The 22,113-nt window shown below is 41.8% G+C and overlaps 1 protein-coding gene across 1 annotated transcript in view; it reads left to right on the top strand.

The window, feature by feature from the left end:
- Positions 1-851: 851 nt before the first annotated feature.
- LOC122428734 (transmembrane protein 45A-like) overlaps positions 852-22,113 on the top strand; it is a 96,530-nt gene continuing 75,268 nt past the window's right edge. The window contains exon 1 of the mRNA XM_043448819.1: positions 852-1,169. The gene's annotated coding sequence lies outside the window, so the exon portion shown is untranslated. The remainder of the gene's footprint in view (positions 1,170-22,113) is intronic.

Consider the following 22,113-nt stretch of genomic DNA (forward strand, 5'->3'; position numbering starts at 1 on the left):
CATCTTAACTGTTTCAATGAGCTCACATTTCTGGCAACATCCTCAAATTGTAACGGTGATTGGTTTGCAGACACTCCCCCCAACTAATCAATCTTTCAACAGCTTTCCCGGGATCAAAGCATCGTTTTGCTGTCCTGTTTAAATTCTCTCAGAACAAAACAACATTTCTCATTTTCCTACAACTACCGTCACCCAGCTGAAACTAACCAAGTCTTCCAAATCTCTCCCATAATCAACCCTGGGCTTTTCTGTAGAAAGAACAACTTCTCTAGTTAATGAGGACTTCACAGTGAAGGGTTCATTAACTTTTTTTCCTCCAACAAAAGAATACTGTCCCCATGAAAAAGGCTCTTGAATTTCATTTTTTGCTCCCTGGATCAAGAGGGGAGAGTGAACTTCTGAGACGTGGTTTGAGGCCCTTTGGGGGCGTGGGCATTTCGGAGCCCCAGTCCCTTCCACTCGGAAATGTTGGGGATTTAAGTCAGCGCGGGGCGCGCCTATAATTTCATCCCAAGAACGGGTTGAAATCACACTGTTTAAAGAAACCAGCCTAACCACCTGAAAGGGTGGGAGTAAAAGGAAGCAGGGCCGGGACTAGCCCTGGTGCGGAAGACCCCTCTCGGGCCGGGCCCCTCCCGGGCCCGCAGCGGCCGCCGAGTGCCACATCACCACCCGCGCTCCACTTCCAGGTTCTTCTCGAGGATGCAGCGAGCGAGCGCGGCGGGCGGGGGGCGGGGCTTGAGGCCCGCGGGAGTGGCGGGCTAACTCGCCAATAGGCGGCAAGCGAGGAGCCCCGGAGACCAATGAGCTGGAGCTTCTGCTGGCGGCGGCCGCCTAGACGCCTGCCCCACGGGGGAATCAGATGAGCCACATCTGGACAGCTGCGCTGGGAATGTACGGCCCCTTCTCGGGCCGACGTCGGCTGAGCACGTCTCCCACGTTCTCTCCTTGCAGCCACTTATTATTATTCATTTTCCCAATGAAGCAACCTGGAATCCAAGTTTAAAACTTTTCCCCTCTAATGCGAGAGGGAGCCAGGTCCCATCCTACTTGTTTAACGTTCTTGGAGCTCTGTGATCCAAAGGACAGGAACAGCAACAAAAGCCCAGCCGCTGTCTGATTTAAAACTGGCAAAGTGGGAAAACTAGTATTGAGTAAGACCGAGTTGGGTAAGTTTTGGATACGTGTTGGATATCCTATTTATCGCTCTGTGATCTCTACCCTGCGTCTTTTCCTGTTCTCACTAGCCCTCTCTTCATCCGGGAGAGAGTACCGCTTGCTGCCACAAAACTGCACAGACTTCGTTTCCTTTACTTCTTTGGTTACACTTTAATTTAGTTTTGGGGTCATCTGTATACTATTTTAAAAAATTTCCTGGGAACAGAAATTTAACTGTTTTCCTGTTAAAAGCCTCTTCTAACTTCAAAGTTGAACTATCGATAACTTTATTTTTCTGTTTTCTTTCTGTGAGAACAATGTATATATTTGTAGAGCCGGTATTTTTATCCATCCCCTATACCCTGTTTTGGTAGAGGATTGAAAAGTTATCTGGGTTATTCACAACTAACGAAACTTTTACTTTCTTTAATAAGATGTTTAATATTAAATTATTTAAGTCCTGAATTGTTATAGTTAGTTACTGTTTCACTTACATGTGAATGAAGCTCAGTGTCTTTTCTATATTCTCCTGCCCATAGTGGTATGCACAAATTCTTCCTTGATCATTAAAAAAAGCATTAAACATGTGTGTTTAGACATGTTGTACATTCACTATGTACACCAATAATGTTATATATTAATCACACTATGTACCACCATGTACATCAATAATGTATATCCACTGTGTACATCAATAATGTTATATAATGACCACTATGTACAGACCACTATGGGCATCAATAATGTACAGACCACTATGTACATCCCTATGCACATCAGTAAATAACATCAATGTTATGTATTAATCCCATAATTACACCAAAATAACATTCAGAGTGGTTGTTAGATCTTTGTGCTTCCACATAATTCTGATATTTATTTCAGGATTTAGAAATGGAAATGTTGGCAAATATTGAGCTAGGTGAGTGGCCTGAGGCTCATTGCATCTTAAGCATCTATAATTGTCTCTGTTTAAGCAATGTTTTAGATTTGAGGCTTTATCAGATATTATTTACTATTGTGGCATGTGTGGCCAGAATTGATCTTTAATTTCTGACTTAGAAGGTAGTAGACGCCTTAGTTGCAACTGCGTTTTTGATTCAGAAAAGCGTTGCACACTGTGAGTGGCAGAGTTGAAGTGGTTTTCAGGGCCGGAGGTTTAGAAGGAACAGCGTTGCAGGGGTCAGTATAAAGAGCCAGCTGGCCTGGTTCAATTCAAAGCCCTCCTGTTTGATCTTGAGCAAGTTACTCAGCCCATCTTACCTCAGTTCCATCCTCTGTATGTGGAGATAATATTACCTATCACCGGCTCCCTCCTCAGCTTCCCCTGCTGCGCTTGTTTTCCCAGCCACCTTCCCAGCCACCGTTCTGACCTCCGCACTAGCACCTAGGGTTTACTCAGTGCAGACCACTTGTTGATGGGGCCTTGTGTATGGCTGTAAGGGAGAGAGAGTCTGGAGAGGAGAGTGAGGTAGAATTTATGAAGCACCTTAGAAAGATCCAGAAGGTTCTGGGAAAGAGAACTTATTATAGGATGGTTTTATAGGAGGGTTGGCATTTCTGGGAAAGATTTTGACAAACAACTTTGGTTGAGGGGAAAGGGATCCTAGAACAGAAGGTGGCAGGCATTCTAGGAGCAAGGGAAAGCATGGACAAAAGCATTGAGGCTAGAAAGTGTGAGGCTAGAAAGTGTGAATCTATCCTGAGGACATTGGGTTGTGAAAGGGATAATTCATGAGAAGTTAGTAGATGGAAAGGTGGAAAGGGAGGCGGGAGGTAGGAGAGGGTGGTGGGGAGAGCCTGTGGGGAAAGAGAGGCTTGGGAGCTAAGATTGGTAGGAAGGGGCAAGCTGAACTGGCGGCAGTTGCATAGTTGGAGGTGTCTCTGGAATGATCCATCTCTGGAGTCGTTTCTACCCCTTGCCCAGCACACCCTCCCCATCTGTTCCACTGCTTCAGTGACCCCCCCAGCCCACCCCCTTCAGGGCCTTGAAGGACTGCCCAGTGAGTCTGGGCCCCACTCTTGTAGTCACTCTTGTGGTGGCTGTCTTGGAGCCCTGCTGAAGTGGTTTGGCACCCTGGATTATTACTCAGGCTACGTTTCAGATGCAGGCTGCACTCTAAAGTCTTTGACATGGTTGTGATTGTTGCACCATCCCCAACCCCCTACACACACAGTGTGTGCTGGAAAGCCCCTTTTCTTGCCGCTAAGAGAGTCGAGCATTCACATGGTAATATTTATAACCTTATGATGTACAATTGTTGAAGAAGATGAAACCTGTAGTATTCACCTCAGTGGAGAGTCAGTTTGGACATCTCTGCTGTCTCTTCCTTGAGAAGCATTGAGCTGTGTCAGAGAGAACCCAGGTCTGGCCCTGATGCTGCCGTGGACCACCTGCGTGACCTTGGGCAAGACTTTGAGCCGTTATGGCCTTCTCTGTGCCATCAATTGTAAAGAGATCTCTAAGGCCCCTCTTCCCTTGGATGATGCTTTTTACTCTTCTTGCATCCCCTAGAGCCCAAGCCTTAACCACTAGTCTGTGCTGCCTTGGGTATAATACATGAGAGCTGCTTTTTTTGCTTATAACAACGGTAGTCAAGAAGTCCATGGAAGGAGGATCACTGGAGGTGGGGGGACCATTTGGAGGAGTGGAGTTGGTATAATTTCCCAGGAGTGGCCAGAGTATCAACATGAGTCTTGTGAATGGATGTGTCACACATGCAGACAGGTGATGTTTCGTTGTTGTTGTTCAGTTGCTAAGTTGTGTCTGACTCTTTGCTACCCCATGGACTGCAGCAGATGCCATTCAGCCATCTCCTCTGGAGATGTTTTACTTGTGTTTTAGATGGAGCTCATTACAAATCATCATCTGTCTTTTCATCTTGATTGAACAGAACTTCCATAGACCTTGGACTTATGGTAGACTTTCAGTAATATCAGCTGAATCATTGTCGCCTGTAAAAAACTGAAACAGAGTATACAAGCATCAAAAGTAATGATCTCCCCTTTATCTACCTGCCTACTTCCTTTTCTACTAGTTTTTCCAGAGGTAATTTTGTTAGTAGTCTGGTCTGTATCCTTCCAGTCCTTCTCCAAGAGTCTACTCATGGGTGTAGATCTAAACATGAATATAATTAAAAAATATAAATAGAACCACAGTAGTTTTATTTTAAAAAACAGAGAAACAATGAAATGTTCCAAGGCTTGTGGAAGAATGGGGCACATGCCAGGTACACTTTCTATTCCTATTACTTGTGAATCCTTGTTTTTTTTTTTCTTATTTCTAGAGACACTGTGGTTTTGGTATAAGAACTTCTCATGGTGAAGGTCAACATAGGACTATTTGAGGTGTCCTGTTATTAGTCATACCCAGTCTGGATTTGAATTTTGGGAATTCAGTCTTGAAATTTTTAATATAGTGAATCAATTTAAAATATTTCTTGAAAAAGTTTAATTTTCTTTTTATCTTATTAACTTAATGTAGTCACTCTTTTCAGTCTAGCACACTGACTGAGCACGCAGACTTTGGAGTCAGACTGAGGGTTTCAACCTGATACCTGCTTCTTACTAGTGTACCTTGAGCAAGTCTCTTTGTCTTAGAGGTTTTATTACCTATAAAATGGGATATCAAAGCCACTAAATGAGAAAATCAGTAGAAAACATTTAGCATGGTGTCTGCATCATACCAAAGCCTATACATACAAGCAGTTCATTTTTTACTGTGGTAAAAAGCATAACATAAAATTTGACTTTGTAACCATTTCTAAGTGTATAGTTCAGTGACGTCAAGTACATTCACATTTTTGTGCAACCATCACCACTGTGCATCTCCAGAACTTTTTCATCAAATCGAAACTCTGTCCTCATTAAACAATTACTCTCTATTACCTTCCCCTGTCCTCTCAGCCTCTGGCAACAACCATTCTATATTCTTTCTCATGCATCTGACTACTCTAGGTATCTCATATAAGTGAAACTATACAATATTTATCTTTTTATGACTGGCTTATTTCACTTAGCGTATGTCTTCAAGGTTCACCCAGATTACAGTGTCATAATTTGATTTCTTTTTAGAGCTTAATAATTTTTCTTTTTATGTATATATCACATTTTGTTTATCCAAAACAAATGTTGATGGACATTTGGGTTATTTCCATCTGCAAAGTTAATTTTTTGTGTCATCTGGGCCACAGTATCCAGACATCTAGTCAAATATTGTTCTAAATATTTAGTGAAGGTATTTTTAGGCTTGAGGCTTTAACCCCATGAGGACTTCCCTTGTGGCTTAGTGGTAAAGAATCCTCCTGCCAATGCAGAAGCCACAGGAAATGTGGGTTCAATCCCTGGGTGGGGAAGATCCCCTGTAGAAGGAAATGGCAACCCACTCCAGTATTCTTGCCTGAAAATCTCATGGGCAGAGAAGCCTGATGGGCTATAGTCCACGGGGTCCGAAAAGAGTAGGACACGACATAGCAACTAAACAGCAACTACTCGCATAAAATTCAAATGACATCCCTCATTTCCAGATAGCCCTGTATTAACCCTCACACTTTAAATGAACAAAGTATAAAGTTCTGAATTTCATTTTGATATGTCTAGTTATGGACTTAAAAATTTTTTTTTAACAACTTGTTTTCTTTTGATGTGTCCTTTATATTTGAAGACTCAAATATAAAGTCTTCCTTTAGATCAGAGAGTTGTTCTCTAATAATTTGAATCTCGCTTTCTCTCTCTGTAAGCCAGAAATAATTAAGACTAATGATTGTCAACAGCCGTTACAGGAAGAGGGGTAAAGCCAGCAGAGAGAGAGGCATGTAGTAAGGAGCACATTTAGGGCAGATTTAGGGACACTGTGTATTAAATAAATAATGAAACATTAAATGTTAATGCAGAAGGAAAAGTCGTGAAAAATGCTCATACCAAAATCATGTGGTAGCTGAACCTTGAGGACGAAGGCCTGAGGAATAGGGAGTAGTAAGGAGGAGAGAGAAGGTTTTGTTGAGAAAGAATGGTGGGTACTGGGGTCAGGGACCTAGAAGCTCTTTACCTTTAGGCCAGCAGGAAGGAGAGCGGCCAGTGCGGCGTCTCCATCTCTGGTGTCGCGTCTCCTCCGTCTCCTCCTCCTGCTCTGCCCTCAGTCTGCGTGCACCAAGGGCCAAGGGCCGGAAGACAGACTGTGGGAGCGCAGGGTGGACTGGTTTTTCCCTTGTTGCTTGTGTGACTTTTCCGACAAGTTGTTTCCACTGCGGGGAGCAGAAGAAGGAATCAGTAAGGATGAATGAGGTCATCCTCCTGGGGCAAGTGGGAAAACTCCATATGGACACCAAGCCTCCTTTCCCTCATCAGAAAATCAGGCCTTTCTCCCCCTACTTCTAAAAGAGAGGATTCACGAAGTCCTGTATGTAATGGGGCTTCGTGAACTGTGTTGTGTTTTATGGAGGAGAGAGTTTATATGACCATGATCACACTTTAAAGCTCTTTCTTCACAGAAAGATGCACAAACAACTAATGGCTGAGTGAGTGACTGTTTATTAGGTATCAGCTCTTCTCAGGGTTCTTCTCGTTTTACCTTCATGGATGCCTTATGGGGTAGAGGCTATTATTATTTTAGAGATGAGGTAACTGAGGCCCAGAGAAGTTAAGTAACTCTTCCAAGGTCACACAGTGATGAAATCAGGATTTAAGCACAGGATAACCTCCTTGCAGTGTCTGAGTGCTTTATGCCATGTCTCTCATGTCTCATGCCATATTATCCTCAGGAGTGAAGCACCTGTTGTTGGTTGCCACTTTTTGATATTCACCATGGCCTGAAAGGTAATCTGGCTCTACCTTCATCCACCCATCTCCACCTTGCCCCCTCTTTTCCCAATGCTAATGAAATGTAGTCAGACTTTGGATAAAAAGTAGGTTCAGGTAGAGGACGCATAGTGATTTGAGGTGTGAGATACTTGTTTTGTTCTTTCATCTACAAGCTCAGGCTTGGACTGGTGCTTCTCTCATGTTCTCCAGTAGCAATAACTTTGCCACTAGTTTCAAAATGAGCGAGATGGCCAATACCAAGTCCCAGAGAAGATCTGTGAGCAACTCTGCTCAAATAGGGCTTCCCTGGTAGCTCAGATGGTAAAGAATCTGCCTGCAATTTAGGAGATGAAGGGTTGATCCTTGAGTTGGGAAGATCCCTTGGAGAAGGGAATGGCAACCCACTCCAGTATTTTTGCCTGGAGATTTCCATCGACAGAGGAGTCTGGCAGGGTACAGTCTATGGGGTCTCAAAGAGCTGGACATGACTGAGTGACTAACACTCACACACTGCTCGAATAATGCAACCTACTTCTCCTCGGATAAACTTGGCCTCATGATGTCCAGATTGTATTTACACCTTATACAAGCCTTTTAGGCTGTTTATTTCCTTCCCCAGAAATGGGGCTGGTGTGAGTCAGGATGGTACAGGGGTCATTCCAATTGCTCTTGAGATTAGAAAATAAAAGATTGATGGTGTGATTGTTGATATTGTTGATGAGAATTCACTGGTGGAGAGCTTGACAGTTACTCAATGAGTTGAGAGGAAACACACCTTCTGGGGAAAAGCTTTGGCTTTGGCCTGGGCGCTTCCCGTCCAGAGGCTGTCTGTGTGGAGATGGTCATGAGTCTTTCCCCACCTCACCATTGCTTTCCAGTTTCCAAATGGAGCACTACTCTTGCAATGAATGAGAAGGAAGCAGCTCCAACATTGCTCGTGTGGCCATGGAGAGACATAGGTTATACAATTTCAGGCTGGACTTCCAGTATTCTCCTTGCCTTTTAAACCCATTACCTATTCTAATGATTTCCAACTCTCAGAAGAGGATTTTATTGTCTTTTGTTAATGAATTGGCATGGTAATGAAAACAATTCTCAATTTTTTTGGTGTGTGTGTGTCTGCTTATGCTCAGTCATGTCCAGCTCTTTGTGACCCCATGGACTATAGCCCGCCAGGCTCCTCTGTCTATGGAATTTTCCAAGCAAGAATATTGGAATGGGTTGCCATTTCCTACTCCAGGGGATCTTCCCAACCCATGGATCGAACCCGTGTCTCTTGCATCTTCTGCATTTGCAGGCGGATTCTTTATCACTGAGTCACCTGGGAATCCCTTTAGTGGCAAAAAAAAAAAAAAAGTATATTCAGTAGATCTGAGGATGTGAAGTACGAATGTGTCTTTTATCAAACATTCAAGGAGATTCTTGGGTCGGTGGCTCAAGATCCTCATTTTGAAAAACTCAGGTTAAAGTGGTATCTTTTCTGTGTAATAATGTTGGTGTTGAGTGCTAAGTTGACTGGACTTGAAAGAAGTTCTGTTTTTGCTCAAGATAGAGTAACAGGGCCAGATTTATTCTTATCCTGAAATAATAAAAAATATCAGATAAAATATATGAAGCAGTATATGGGTTTTGAAACACTGGTCATCAGGCAATGGGAGGGCAATGATCTCCAGGAAATTACAAAGAGGTGAACACTCCAGCTGACCCCTGGGAGAGGGTCCAGGCTGAGCCCCAGGTGGAACTCGTACTCCTTGAGTTGAGGAGGTGGTGCTGAGAGCCCAGGGAACCAAGGTGGCCAGAGTTCACAGGACTGAGCTCCAGAACCAAGAGAGTTGCACAGAGAGGGGTCGCTGGAGACTTGCGGGAAGGCCCCTCACGTGTTCACAAGAGTAAGTGAGTCAACTCCAGGAGGCTGGAGGGTGGCGGGAGGGGTGCAAAGATGAGGGAGAGGGTGGAGAGCAGTGCCCTGCAGTCACAGAAGCCTGGGAATATTGCTTGTTCCCTCCAACCAGATTGGAAAACTCATAATTCACGAGTATTGGGCAGAACAGTCAGGAAGGTCTGGCCTCAGTAATGGGGAATAGTTAGCCCTACACTGATCACTGCTCCCGACATGCCTCTCAGATCATTAAAAAGTGATACCTGAGAGGATCAGACTGCTCCCAGGTCACCTACTCATCCCAGAACAGACCTCAAGAATATCTAGAAATATGAAAAAGTATCAGGTGCCCAAAAAGGCAAAATTCACAATGTCTGGCACCCCAAAATAGTAAAGCAGTTGCGTTTAAAATGAAATACACTGTCCTTGACTGACCTAGAGGTGTATTTCCACACTCATTTTTGTACCATTATGAAATCAAACAGTTGAGTCCTTCAGTATGACATTTTGTACATAACATGCCCTACTCTGCCAAACCATGGTCTGGGTTGATATTTATCTTGGCTTCTGAGATAGCAGTTCCTCTTTCATGTCTATTATTGTTTTTCAACTATGTTTCCTGTGTTTGGTAACTCCAGCTTCCGCGCTGGCTTATGGGAAGGTAAGCTCAGTCAGTGTGCATCCTGTATCTACCCCAAGCATTGGAGCTGGAAGCAATGAATGGATGGTGACGTGGGGCTGGTTCTCTAAGGCTGGTGGGTGACTTGGAATTAAACACCTTAGAAAGCAGTACGGGCCAAACCAGGGAGTCCAAGATCCGCTGACAGGTGTGAGGGGCGAGTTCAGCCAGGGACTAAAACCAGAAGCCTCTGAAATCCAACAGGAGTGTACCAGTGTTGTGTGAGGACTGAAGCTGAAGAGTCAGACCTTGACTTTGCTCCTCGCAGTTTGAGGTTGGGTTAGAGAGATTACTCTGGGGTCATGCGTGAGCTTAATGCTCTGGGGGTCCATAACTGACCTCCAGACTTCAAGCCTGGGCTGTCTCTTCTCCTCTGAGATTAGATAATTTTTAATTTGTTCACCAAGCACCAAGTGTGTTTTGCTGATTCATCGCTGCCTGGAAGTTCAGTCTGACACCTTGTCTTCTGGGTATCTCTTCTTTAATGCTTTGCTACTTGAAGAAACAAGTGTTCTTCAGTTTGGCTGGTGCCAAGCACCTTGCCATCCTCTCCCATTCTGTCTGAGCAGATAGGTGACTTTTCTTCTTATAAGTCTCTTGGATGGTGGAAAAGTGTATGTTTCTTAAAATGATGTGTCCCAGATCAATTTGTAAGAAAGGAAGAAAGCTGTTACTTGAAGATAATGACAAGATATCACTACTATCATTTGATGAAAATGTTACTTTCTTTGAAGGATTGGGACTAAAGGGTCAGTCTTTGAAAAAATTGGAAGTCAGTTTGTCTTTTAAAGCAGAGGTCTTAAGATCATGTTTTCACCTGAAAAGGAGGCTCTTGATCAGAAGTCTTCCAGAACCTTATTTTTATTCCCAGTGTTGGCAGGACTGTGGATTGGGTATACTATAGCAGGAATACAGGTATGCATACTGGTCAGTATTCTCATGGTCTCTATGATGGTTCTTGTGGCAGAAACAGTTCCCTTGCAGTTTTTAATAATGATAATAATAACAGCAGCTGCAGTGTTAGATGGTGGATAGAAAAAGTCTATCACTTTCATTTCCTTTCAGTCAGCACTGATTAGAGAAGGATCCATTCCTCTCTGGTGTTTTCCAGTGAAAGAGATGAGGGGAGCATGGGTGAGGCTTTCTGTCTTCACTTGATGAGCTTAGGACCATCTCCTGTCTTCCTGCACATGTCTGGGACCTTCAGCCTGTTCCTGTCCCTGGGATTCTCCAGGCAAGAATACTGGAGTGGGTTGCCATTTCCTTCTCCAGTGCGTGAAAGTGAAAAGTGAAAGTGAAGTCGCTCAGCCGTGTCCAACTCTTAGCGAGCCCATGGACTGAAGCCTAACAGGCTCCTCTGTCCATGGGATTTTCCAGGCAAGAGTACTGGAGTTGGGTGCCATTGCCTTCTCCTTGGAAGATGTAGTCAAGGACAAAGATTGTGGTTTCTGGAGAGAAATGCACAGAAGAGCTTGACACAGTCCAACGGTTGTTAATTGTGGTAGGTGTAACTGGTTTTGCTTTTTGGCATATTGTTATTGTTCAGACTCTTTGTGACGCCATGGACTGCAACACACCAGGCTCCTCTGTCCTCCACTTTGTCCTGGAGTTTTCTGTCCATTGAGTTTGGTTCCTGTCCATTGAGTCGGTGATGCTATCTTACCATCTCGTCCTCTGTGGTCCCCCTTCTCCTGCCTTCAGTCTTTCCCAGCATCATGGTCTTTTCCAATGAGTCGACTCTTCACATCAGGTGGCCGACGTATTGGAGCTTCAGCTTCAGCATCAGACCTTCCAATGAATATTCAGGGTTGGTTTTCTTTAGGTTTTACTAGCTTGATCTCCTTGCAGTCTAAAGGACTCCTAAGAGTCTTCTCCAGCACCTCAATTTGAAAGCATCAATTCTTTGGTGCTCAGCCTTCTTTAAGGACTAACATCCATACATGACTACTAGAAAAACCATAAATTTGACTGTAAGGACCTTTGTCAGCAAAGTGATGTCTCTGCTTTTTAATATGCTGTCTAGGTTTGTTACAACTTTCCTTCCAAGGAGCAAGTGCCTTTTAATTGTACGGCTGCAGTCACCATCAGTGTTGATTTTGGAGACAAAGAAAAGAAAATCTGCCAGTGCTTCCACTTTCCCCCCTTCTATTTGCCATGAAGTAATGGGACCAGATGTCATGATCTTAGTTTTTTTTTTTTCTTTCAGATCACACAACTGTATTTTCTATTTGTCTTGTGTTTAGATAGGGCCATCTGATTGGTTTGAACCAGTTAAGCCTTCCCTACCACCTCTCTTTTGCCTCTATGGTGAATAGAGGCCATGTGTTGAAGATGGCCTCCAACAGGAATGTCATCTGAATTTCTAAAGCATTGCTTGAAGGAAAGATGCCCATGAAAGCCACACAACTGGAAGTGCTCTGTTGTTCTTAATTTGCATAATATGCAACCTTTCACATTAGCAGCTACTTAGTTTTTCTAATGTTGAGTTTGAAGCCAGCTTTTTCACTCTCCTCTTTCACCCTCATCAAGGAGCTCTTTAATTCCTCTTCGCTTTCTGCCGGTACACTGATATCGTCTGCATCTTTGAGACTGTTGATATTTCTCCCAGCAATCATGATTCCAGCTTGTGATTTATCCAGCTCAGCATTTCACATGATGTACTCTGCATTTAAGTTAAACATGCAGGGTGACAATATACAGCCTTGATATACTCCTTTCCCAGTTTTGAACCTGTCTGTTGTTCCATGTCTAGTTCTAACTGTTGCTTCTTGACCTGCACACAGGTTTCTCAGGAGACAGGAAAGGTGGTCTGGTACTCTCATCTCTTGAAGAATTTTCTTCAGTTTGTTGTTGTCCACACAGTCAAAGGCTTTAGTGTACTCAGTGAAGCAGAAGTAGATGTTTTTCTGGAATTCCCTTGCTTTCTGCATGATCCAGTGAATGTTGGCAGTTTGATATCTGATTCCTCTGCCTCTTTGAAACCCAGCTTGTACATCTGGAAGCTCTCAGTTCATGTACTGCTAAAGCTTGGCTTGAAGGATTTTGAGCATAACCTTGCTAGCATGTGAAATGAGCACAATTCTATGGTATTTGAGCTTTCTTTGGCATTGCCCTTCTTTGGGATTGGAATGAAAACTGACATTTTACAGTCCTATGGCCATTTCTGAGTTTTCCAAATTTGTGACATATTGAGTGCAGCACTTTAACAGCATCCTTTTAGGATTTGAAATAACTCAGCTGGAATCAGTCACCTCTATTAGCTTTCTTAGTAACAATTCTTCCTAAGGCCCTCTTGACTTCACAGTCCAGGATATCCAGCTCTAGCTGAGTGACTACACCGTCGTGGTTATCCAGGTCATAAAGACCTTTTTTTGTACAATTCTTCTGTGTATTCTTGCCACCTCTTCTTAATCTCTTCTGCTTCTGTTAGGTCCTTACTTTTTCTGCTTTTGGCATTATTTTTATTTATTTCTGCTTGAGTGATAATGAGTAAGAAAGGGTAGAGTGAGTGGGTCAAAGTACTGTGCCCTGATAAGCAGTTACATTCTGATTGTCTCTCAGATGGGAGTTTATTTTTCCCTGAGATGAGGATCTGCTTGACAATGGGAAACCCTTGAAGCAGGCAGGAGCCTTTGAGTTGCTTCCATTTCAGTCCTTCCATCTCCCACTTTCATCTCTGCCCTCTACTCTCATGCTCTTCTGCCAAAACCCACACTTGCCCTTCTGTTGGGAGCTTTCTCCAGGACTTCATTTACCCAGAAACTGCACAGGATTCAGGAGAGGCTAAGGTGGGCTCCAAAATCACTGCAGATGGTGATTGTAGCCATGAAATTAAAAGACGCTTACTCCTTGGAAGGAAAGTTATGACCAACCTAGACAGCATATTAAAAAGCAGAGACATTACTTTGCCAACAAAGGTTCGTCTGGTCAAGGCTATGGTTTTTCCAGTGGTCATGTATGGATGTGAGAGTTGGACTGTGAAGAAAGCTGAGCACCGAAGAATTGATGCTTTTGAACTGTGGTGTTGGAGAAGACTCTTGAGAGTCCCTTGGACTGCAAGGAGATCCAACCAGTCCATCCTAAAGGAGATCAGTCCTGGGTGTTCATTGGAAGGACTGATGCTGAAGCTGAAACTCCAATACTTTGGCCACCTCATGCGGAGAGTTGACTCATTGGAAAAGACCCTGATTCTGGGAGGGATTGGGGGCAGGAGGAGAAGGGGACGACAGAGGATGAGATGGCTGGATGGCATCACCGACTCGATGGACATGAGTTTGGGTAAACTCCAGGAGTTGGTGATGGACAGGGAGGCCTGGCGTGCTGTGATTCATGGGGTCGCAAAGAGTCGGACACGACTGAGCGACTGAACTGAACTGAAGGTGGGATTCTTCCCCTCCTCTTTTCTGTGAATATTATTTTGGGGGTTGGAAATCAAATTTTCATGCCACTCTAGAAGTCCTTCTTCAAGATTTTAAAAAAATAAATTTATTTATTTTTAATTGAAGGATAGTTGCTTCACAATATTGTGTTGGCCTCTGCTGTATATCAAGATGAGCCAGCCATAGGTATACACTATGTCCGCTTTCTCTTGAACCTCCCTCCCCCCTCCGACCCCTTTCCACCCCTCTAGGTTGTTACAGCGCCCCAGTCTGAGTTCCTTGAGTCATAGAGCAAATTCCCATTAGGTATCTATTTTACATGTGGTAGTGTATATGCTTCCATGTTACTCTCTCCCTTCATCCCACCTTCTCCTTCCTCTCTACCCTCCGCCTGTGTTCATGAGTCTCTTTATGTCTGCATCTCCATTGCTGCCCTGCAAATAGGTTCCTTGCTACCATCTTTCTAGATTCCACATATATGCTTTAATATGCAACATTTGTTTTTCTCTTTATGACTTACTTCACTCTGTATAATAGGCTCTAGGTTCATCCACCTCATTAGAACTGACTGAGATGTGTTCCTTTTTCTAGTTGACTGACATTCCATTGTATGTATATATATCACAGTTTGTTTATCTGTGCATCTGTCGATGGACATCTAGGTTGCTTCCATGTCCTAACTATTGTATATAGTGTTGCAATGAACACTGGAATACATGTGCGTTTTTCAATTTTGGTTTCCTCAGGGTATATGCCTAGGGCTTCCCAGGTGGCTCAGTGGTAAAGAATCTGCCTGCAGTGCAGGATCTGCTGGAGGCATAGGTTGGATCCCTGGGTTGGAAAGATCCCCCGGAGGAGGAAATGGCAACCCACTCCAGTATTCTAATAGTGGAATTATTGGGTCCTATGGTAGTTCTACTCCCAGTTTTTTGAGGAATCTCCATACTGTCTTCCGTAGTAGCTGTAATCAATTTACATTCCCACCAATAGTGCAAGAGGGTTTCCTTTTCTCTGCATTCTCTCCAGCATTTATTGTTTATGGATTTTTTGATGATGGTCATTCTGACCAGTATGAGGTGATATCTTATTGTAGTTTTGATTTGCATTTCTCTACTAATAAGTGATGTTGAGCATCTTTTCATATGTTTTTTAGCCATCTGTATGTCTTCCTTGGGGAAATGTCTGTTTAGGTTTTTTGCCCACTTTCTGATTGGGTTATTTGTTTTTCTGGTATTGAGTTTTATGAGCTGCTTGTATGTTTTGGAAATTAACCCTTTGTCAGTTGTTTCATTTACTATTATTTTCTCCCATTCTGAGGGTTGTCTTTCTACCTGTTTATAGTTTCCTTTGCTGTGCAAAAATGTTTAAGTTTAATTAAGTCCCACTTGTTTATATTTGTTTTTATTTCCATTACTCTGGGAGGTGGGTCGTAGAGAATCTTGCTGTGATTTATGTCATACAGTATTCTGTCTATGTTTTCCTCTAAGAGTTTTATAGTTTCTGGTCTTACATTTAGGTCTTTAATCCATTTAGAGTTTATCTTTGTGTATGGTGCTAGGAAATATTCTAGTTTCATTCTTTTATACATAGCTTTCCAATTCTCCTAGCACCATTTATTGAAATGATTCTTTTCCCCATTCAAATTCTTGCCTCCTTTGTCAAAGATAAGGTGCCCATAGGTGTGTGGGTTTATCTCTGGGCTTTTTATCTTGTTCCATTGGTCTGTATTTCTGATTTTGTGCCAGTACCATACTGTCTTGATGACTGTAGCTTTGTAGTATTGTCTGAATTTGGGGAGGTTGATTCCTCCAGCTGCATTCTTTTTTTCTCAAGATTGCTTTGCTATTTAGGGTCTTTTGTGTTTCTATACCCATTGTGAATTTTTTGTTCTAGTTCTTTGAAAAATGCCATTGGTAACTTGATGGGGATTACACTGAATCTGTAGATTACATTTGGTAGTATAGTTATTTTCACAGTATTGATTCTTCCAATCTCAGAGCATAGAATATCTCTCCATCTGTTTATGCCATCCTTGATTGCTTTCATCAGTGCCTTACAGTTTTCTGTATATAGCTCTTTTGTCTCCTTAGATAGGTTTATTCCTTGGTATTTTATTCTTTTTGTTGTGATGGTAAATGGGATTGATTACTTAATTTCTCTTTCTAGTATATAGTAATGCAAATGATTTCTATGTATTGATTTTATATCCTGCAACTTTACTGAATTCACTGATTAACTCTAGTAATTTTGTGATAATATCTTTAGGGTTTTCTATGTATAGTATCATGTCATCTGCAAGCAGTGAGAATTTTACTTCTTCTTTTCTAGTCTGGGTTCCTTTTTTATTTCTTTTTCTTCTCTGATTCCCATAGCTAGGACTTCCAAAACTGTGTTGAATAATAGTGGTGAGAGTGGGCACTCTTGTCTAGTTCTTGATCTTAGAAGGAATGCTTTCAGTTTTTCACTGTGGAGAATAATGTTTGCTGTGGGTTTGTTGTATATTGCCTTTATTATGTACAGGTAGGTTCCTTCTATGCCCATTTTTTGAAGAGCTTTTATCACAAATGGGTGATGAATTATGGCGAAAGCTTTTTCTGCATCTCTTGAGATTATCAACATAGTTTTCATCTTTTAATTTGTTAATATAGAGTATCACATTGATTGATTTGTGTATATTGAAAAATCCTTGCATCCCTGGGGATAAACCTGACTTGATCATTATCTTTTTAATGTATTGTTGAATTTCCTTTGCTAGGATTTTGTTGAGGATTTTTACATCTGTGTTCATCAGTGATATTGGCCTGCAATTTTTTTTTTTTTGTGATGTCATTGTCTGGTTTTGGTATCAGGGTGATGGTGGCTCTGTAGAACGAATTTGGAAGTGTTACTTCCTCTGGAATTTTTGGAAAGAGTTCCAGAAGGATAGGGATTAACTCTTCTCTAAATGTTTGATAGAATTCACCTGTGAAGCCATCTGGCCTGGGCTTTTGTGTTTTGGGGAGATTTTTGATAGCAGTTTGGATTTCAGTTCTTGCAATTGGTTTGTTCATAGTTTCTATTTCTTTCTGGTTCAGTCTCAGAAGATTAAACATTTCTAAGAATCTGTCCATTTCTTGCAGATTGTGCATTTTATTGGCATATGGTTGCTCATAGTAGTCTCTTATGATCCTTTGTGTTGTCTGTTGTAACCTTTCCTTTTTCATTCCTAATTTTGTTGATTTAATTCTTCTCCCTTTTTTTCTTGATAAGTCTGGCTAATGGTTTGTCAATTTTGTTTATATTCTCAAAGAACCAGCTTTTAGTTTTATTAATCTTTACTATTGATTCCTTTATTTCTTTTTCATTTCTTTCTGCTCTGATCTTTGAGCTATCTTTCCTTCTACAACTTTGGGGTTATTTTTGTTCTTCTTTTTCCAGTTATTTTAAGTGTAAAGTTAGGTTGTCTATTTGTTGTTTTTCTTGTTTCTTGAGGTTGGAATGTATTGCTCTAAACTTCCCTCTTAGAACTGCTTTTGCTGCATCCTATAGGTTTTGGGTCATCACATTTTTGTTGTCAGTTCTAGGAATTTGTTTATTTCCCTTTTTATTTCTTCAGTAATCTGTTTGCTATTTAGAAATGTATTGTTTAATCGCTTGTAATTCATATCTAGTCTCATAGTGTGTGGTTAGAAAAGATGCTTGATATGATTTCAATTATTCTTAAATTTACTGAGGCTTGATTTGTGACCCAAAATGTGATCTATCCTGAAGAATGTTCCGTGTGCACTTGAGAAGGAAGTGTATTCTGCATCTGATTGGAATGTCCTGAAGATATCAATTAGGTCCCTATGATCTAATGCATTATTTAAGGCTTGTGTTTCCTTATTAATTTTCCATTTTGATGATCTGTCTTTTGGTGTAAATGGGGTGTTAAAGTTCCCTACTATAATTGTGTTACTATCAATTTCCCTTTTTATGCCTATTACTGTTTGCCTTATGTATTGATGTGCTCCTATGTTGGGTGCATAAATCTTGGCAACTGTTATGTCTTCTTCTTGGATTGATCCCTTGATCATTATGTAGTGTCTTTCTTTATCTCTTATAATATTCTTTATTTTAAGGTCTATTTTGTCTGATATGAAAATTGTCACTCTGACTTTCTTTTGATTTCCATTTGTATGGAATATCTGTTTCCATCCTCTCACTTTCTGTCTGTATGTGTCTCTAGGTCTGAATTCAACATATATATATATATATATATATATATTTTTTTTTTATAAATTAAGAGGACCGAATTGTTTTCTGTCTTGAAAGATATTTTTGAAAAGTTAAAAACAGAGAAAGGTCAACTGAGTGGATGTTTGGATTTTGAGGTGTCCTGACACTGGGATGAAATTAGTTCTTCTGAAAAGAAAAGACTGGGGTTGTTGTGTTAAACTCCTGCTCCTGTACTTAGAGCACAGTGGTTCTGTGTTTTATGGAAACAGTGTTGACTCTCACACTGAGCACAGTGAAGCCTCTGAATTTTCTTTTGGTGCACACCCTTCATCGATACTGCTGGATCACAAAGTGCATGGCCAGACTTGGGGATGGAGTATTGTTAATGAGGGAACTTAGGCCTGAAAAGCACAATTTCAGGAAAATCTGCAAGAATATCATCTCTCCTTCATTTTTTGGGTCACATCATCGCTTTATTTTTCCATGTTTTACTTAACAAATGATATTGAGAAGTATCTTCTTCTTTATCATCCTCAAACCAAAACTCATCTTTTTCTCTTTTTCCGGTGGGTATGCTTTGAGAAGCAATTCATCAGGGGCAATTCTGAAACTATTTTGAGTAAGAATAAAGGTGAATGAATATTTTTTGGTGTTTTAAGTCATTGGAGAAATGATTAGCAAATTAGTTTACATCACTGAGCACCTTACTCTCATAGAAAGAACCATTAGACTAGTGATTGGAGAAAGCAGTGGTATCCTTTGCAGAAAGACTCTGGTTTAAATGAGCTTCTCCACTGGCCTTCTGTTAGGCTCACCCCCACCTCTAGTCCATCTCCTCATTAACCAAGTTTCTGAAATCAGTGTATTAGAGGGGCCGTTTGGTCACAGGATGAGTGAATATTGATTGAGGGTAGTGATGGTGGATGGAAAAGGGAGGGCCTGCTGGTTTTTCCAACTGAGAGCCTGAACAACATGAAGAAGGAGAGTTAGCAAAAACGCAGAAAGAGAAGAAAGAAACAACTGAGCCAATCTAAAATATTTGTCAGAAATCTTCTTGAAGACTAATTTACTTCCCTTAGGCATGTGGTTGGGCTTCCCAGGTGGCTCAGTAGTAAAGAATTCACCTGCAATGTAGTTCAATCCCTGGGTCAGGAAGATCTCCCTGGAGAAGGAAATGGCAACCCACTCCAGAATTCTTGCCTGGGAAATCCCACGGACAGAGGAGCCCGTCAGGCTACAGTTGGTGGGGTTGCAAAAGAGTCAGATGTGATTTCGCAACTAAACAACGACAACAGCCATACAGTTGAGTCATATTTTTTTGGTAACTAATTCTTATAAAATCTAACCATTTCCAATGGCGGATGACCAAAGAAACCTCTTCCAACTTGTTAGGGTAAAGAGATCTCTTCTTTAACCAAAATTATAGGAAATCTTCTGCCTGCAGGCACTCAAATCTCTTACTGGGCCCACCCTGAAAGATTGCTCTTTTCAGATCAATCCAGTTGATTAGGTTAATTGGGGCCCAGTCAATTTTAAATAAGTAAATACCAATTACTGGGGGAGAAAGCCTTTTTAAAAATTGAAGTATAGTTGATTTATAATGTTGTGTTAGTTTCTAGTGTATAGCACACACACACACCTCTACAGTAGGACCTTGTTTGTTTTATATTAGTATATAATACTTTGTATCTGCTAATCCCAAATTCCTAATTTATCTCTCCCTTCCCTTTCCCTTTTGGTAACCATAAGTTTGTTTTCTATGTCTGTGAGTCTCTTTCTGTTTTGTAAAGAAGTTCGTTTGTGTCATATTTTAGATTCTACAATAAATAATACCATATGGTACTTGTCTTCCTCTTTGTGGCTTGTATCATTTAGTATGGTAGTCTCTATGTGCACCCATGTGCTGCAGATGGCATTATTTCATTCTTTTCTATGTCTGAGTAGTAGTATTCCACCTGGGGCTTCCCTGGTGGTTCAGGTGGTAAAAAATCTTCTTGCAACGCAGGAGACCCAGGTTTGGTCCCTGGGTTGGGAAGATCCCTGGGTTGCAAAGAGTTGGATATGAATGATTGACTTAACACTACACTAGTATTCCGTGATGTATATATAACACATCTTTATCCATTCATTTGTTGATGGATATTTAAGTTGTTTCCATGTCCTACCTATTATAAATGATGCTGCTATGAACATTGGGGTGCATGTGTCCTTTTGAATTATAGTTTTCTCTGGATATTGCCCACGAGTGGGATTGCAGGATCATATGGTAACTTGTTTTTAGATTTTTAAGTAGCCTTCATACTATTATCCATAGTGGCCGCACCAATTTATATTCCCATCGACAGTGTAGGAGAGTTCCCTTTTCTCCACATCCTCTATAGCATTTGTTATTTTATAGACTTTAAATGATGGATATCCTGACCAGTGTCAGGTGGCACTTCATTGTAGTTTTGATTGGTGTTTCTCTAATAATTGAGTATCTAATAGTTGAGTATGGTTTCCTGTGCCTATTGGCTGTTGTATATCTTCTTTGGGGAAATGTCTGTTTAGTCTCAGGAGAAGAAAGCTTTTGAGTCTCTAAGGAAACAGCCATGTTTGTGAGTCCAGTCCAGGATTTTGTCAGATGGCAGGAGTTACTCTTCTCTCCAAGTGATACCAGCGTGGAGTGACGCTTCATAGGGACATGGAGCTTTCCAGGCACTCTGCCTAGGTTGGATGATGCCCAGAACATCTCTTTCCATTGTAGTTGCCATGCAGGTTGCTCAACAACCAGAGGAGAAGTTCTTTATCTTCAGAGCCAGCTTCATGGTTGTGCAGTGTGTACAGTTGTACAGGGTCCAGTTGTAGACGAGAGAGCTTCATCCTTGGTTTAATGCTCTGCTGTCCCTGTTGTGAACATCCCAACAATTTATAACCAAGGGGCCCCACATTTTCATTTTGTTCTTGGCCATACAAATGTATTAGCTGTTTTTGCCTCATTCTTCCAGGGTCACTCGGGTGTTACAAGAGGGAGAAAATAAAATCAAGAACCTGTTTGATCACCTTCCTCCAAGTTTATGTATCCAGATAAACACCTAATGAAACTGCTACCCATTCTTTGATCTTAATTGATGGCATATTTAACCTCCTTTAAGAGGAGATTCTCAGAATCTCTTTTCCCTTTCTAAAAGCATTTCCATACTGACTTAGAACCTCTAATTAAAATAATGATTCAGGTCTGGGCAACATGTGGTACTTCCGTACTTGGAAAAGAAGGATTTTCTACATCTCCTTGGTTTACTTTGTTTTATGGTTCTTAGATAGCACAACCTCAATTTAATGGGTGCATTTTACACATAAATGGCTTATTTTTTAATCAAGATCTAAGAAATATTCTTATTGGCTACTGGGTCCAAATACCAAAACCAGCAGCAATGATTGTGAATATTCTTTCCTGAGTTTTCTTAATCTTCATAGGCTGTGCACAGGTGAGGGGTGTACTCTGTGGCTTTCATCTGTTCCCCTTGGGTGGAATGGGTGTGAGTAGCCTGGCTTGGTGGACTGGCCCAGGAGAGAGAAGCAGGGTCATGGGTGGGCCTTATCTGCGTGGAAGCCTCCACTTTTCCTGTGCTTACACACTGGCCACCTAAGCTGGACGACTGAGCAGTTTCATAGAAATGATTAGTCAGGAGGCAGCCTTGGTGAGAGTGGGCATGAAAGGCTGTCAGTCCTTCTCGGGACCTGGGGAAGGACCTGCTGACCGTGGCCGGGGCGTGCCTCCCTGATTGCAGGACAGTGTCTTCTGCTGAGCAGAGAGCGTGCGAAGTGGAGTGACACTCGGTCTGGCTCGTCTGATGACATTAATTACAGGGTGTTATGGGCCAGGTGTCTGTAGGTTGGGTGGAGGTGGAGGCCACTGGCAATGTATGCCATGCCCAGGGAGAAATGTGTGAGTGGGAGGAAGAAAAAGGATTTCTCTGGAGCTGTTCCAAGGCTGGTGCTGGTGAAAGATGCTTGTCTTTCTCGAGCATTAGAGCAGCATC

This window comes from Cervus canadensis, chromosome 27 (assembly GCF_019320065.1).
Source record: "Cervus canadensis isolate Bull #8, Minnesota chromosome 27, ASM1932006v1, whole genome shotgun sequence".
NCBI lineage: Eukaryota > Metazoa > Chordata > Mammalia > Artiodactyla > Cervidae > Cervus > Cervus canadensis.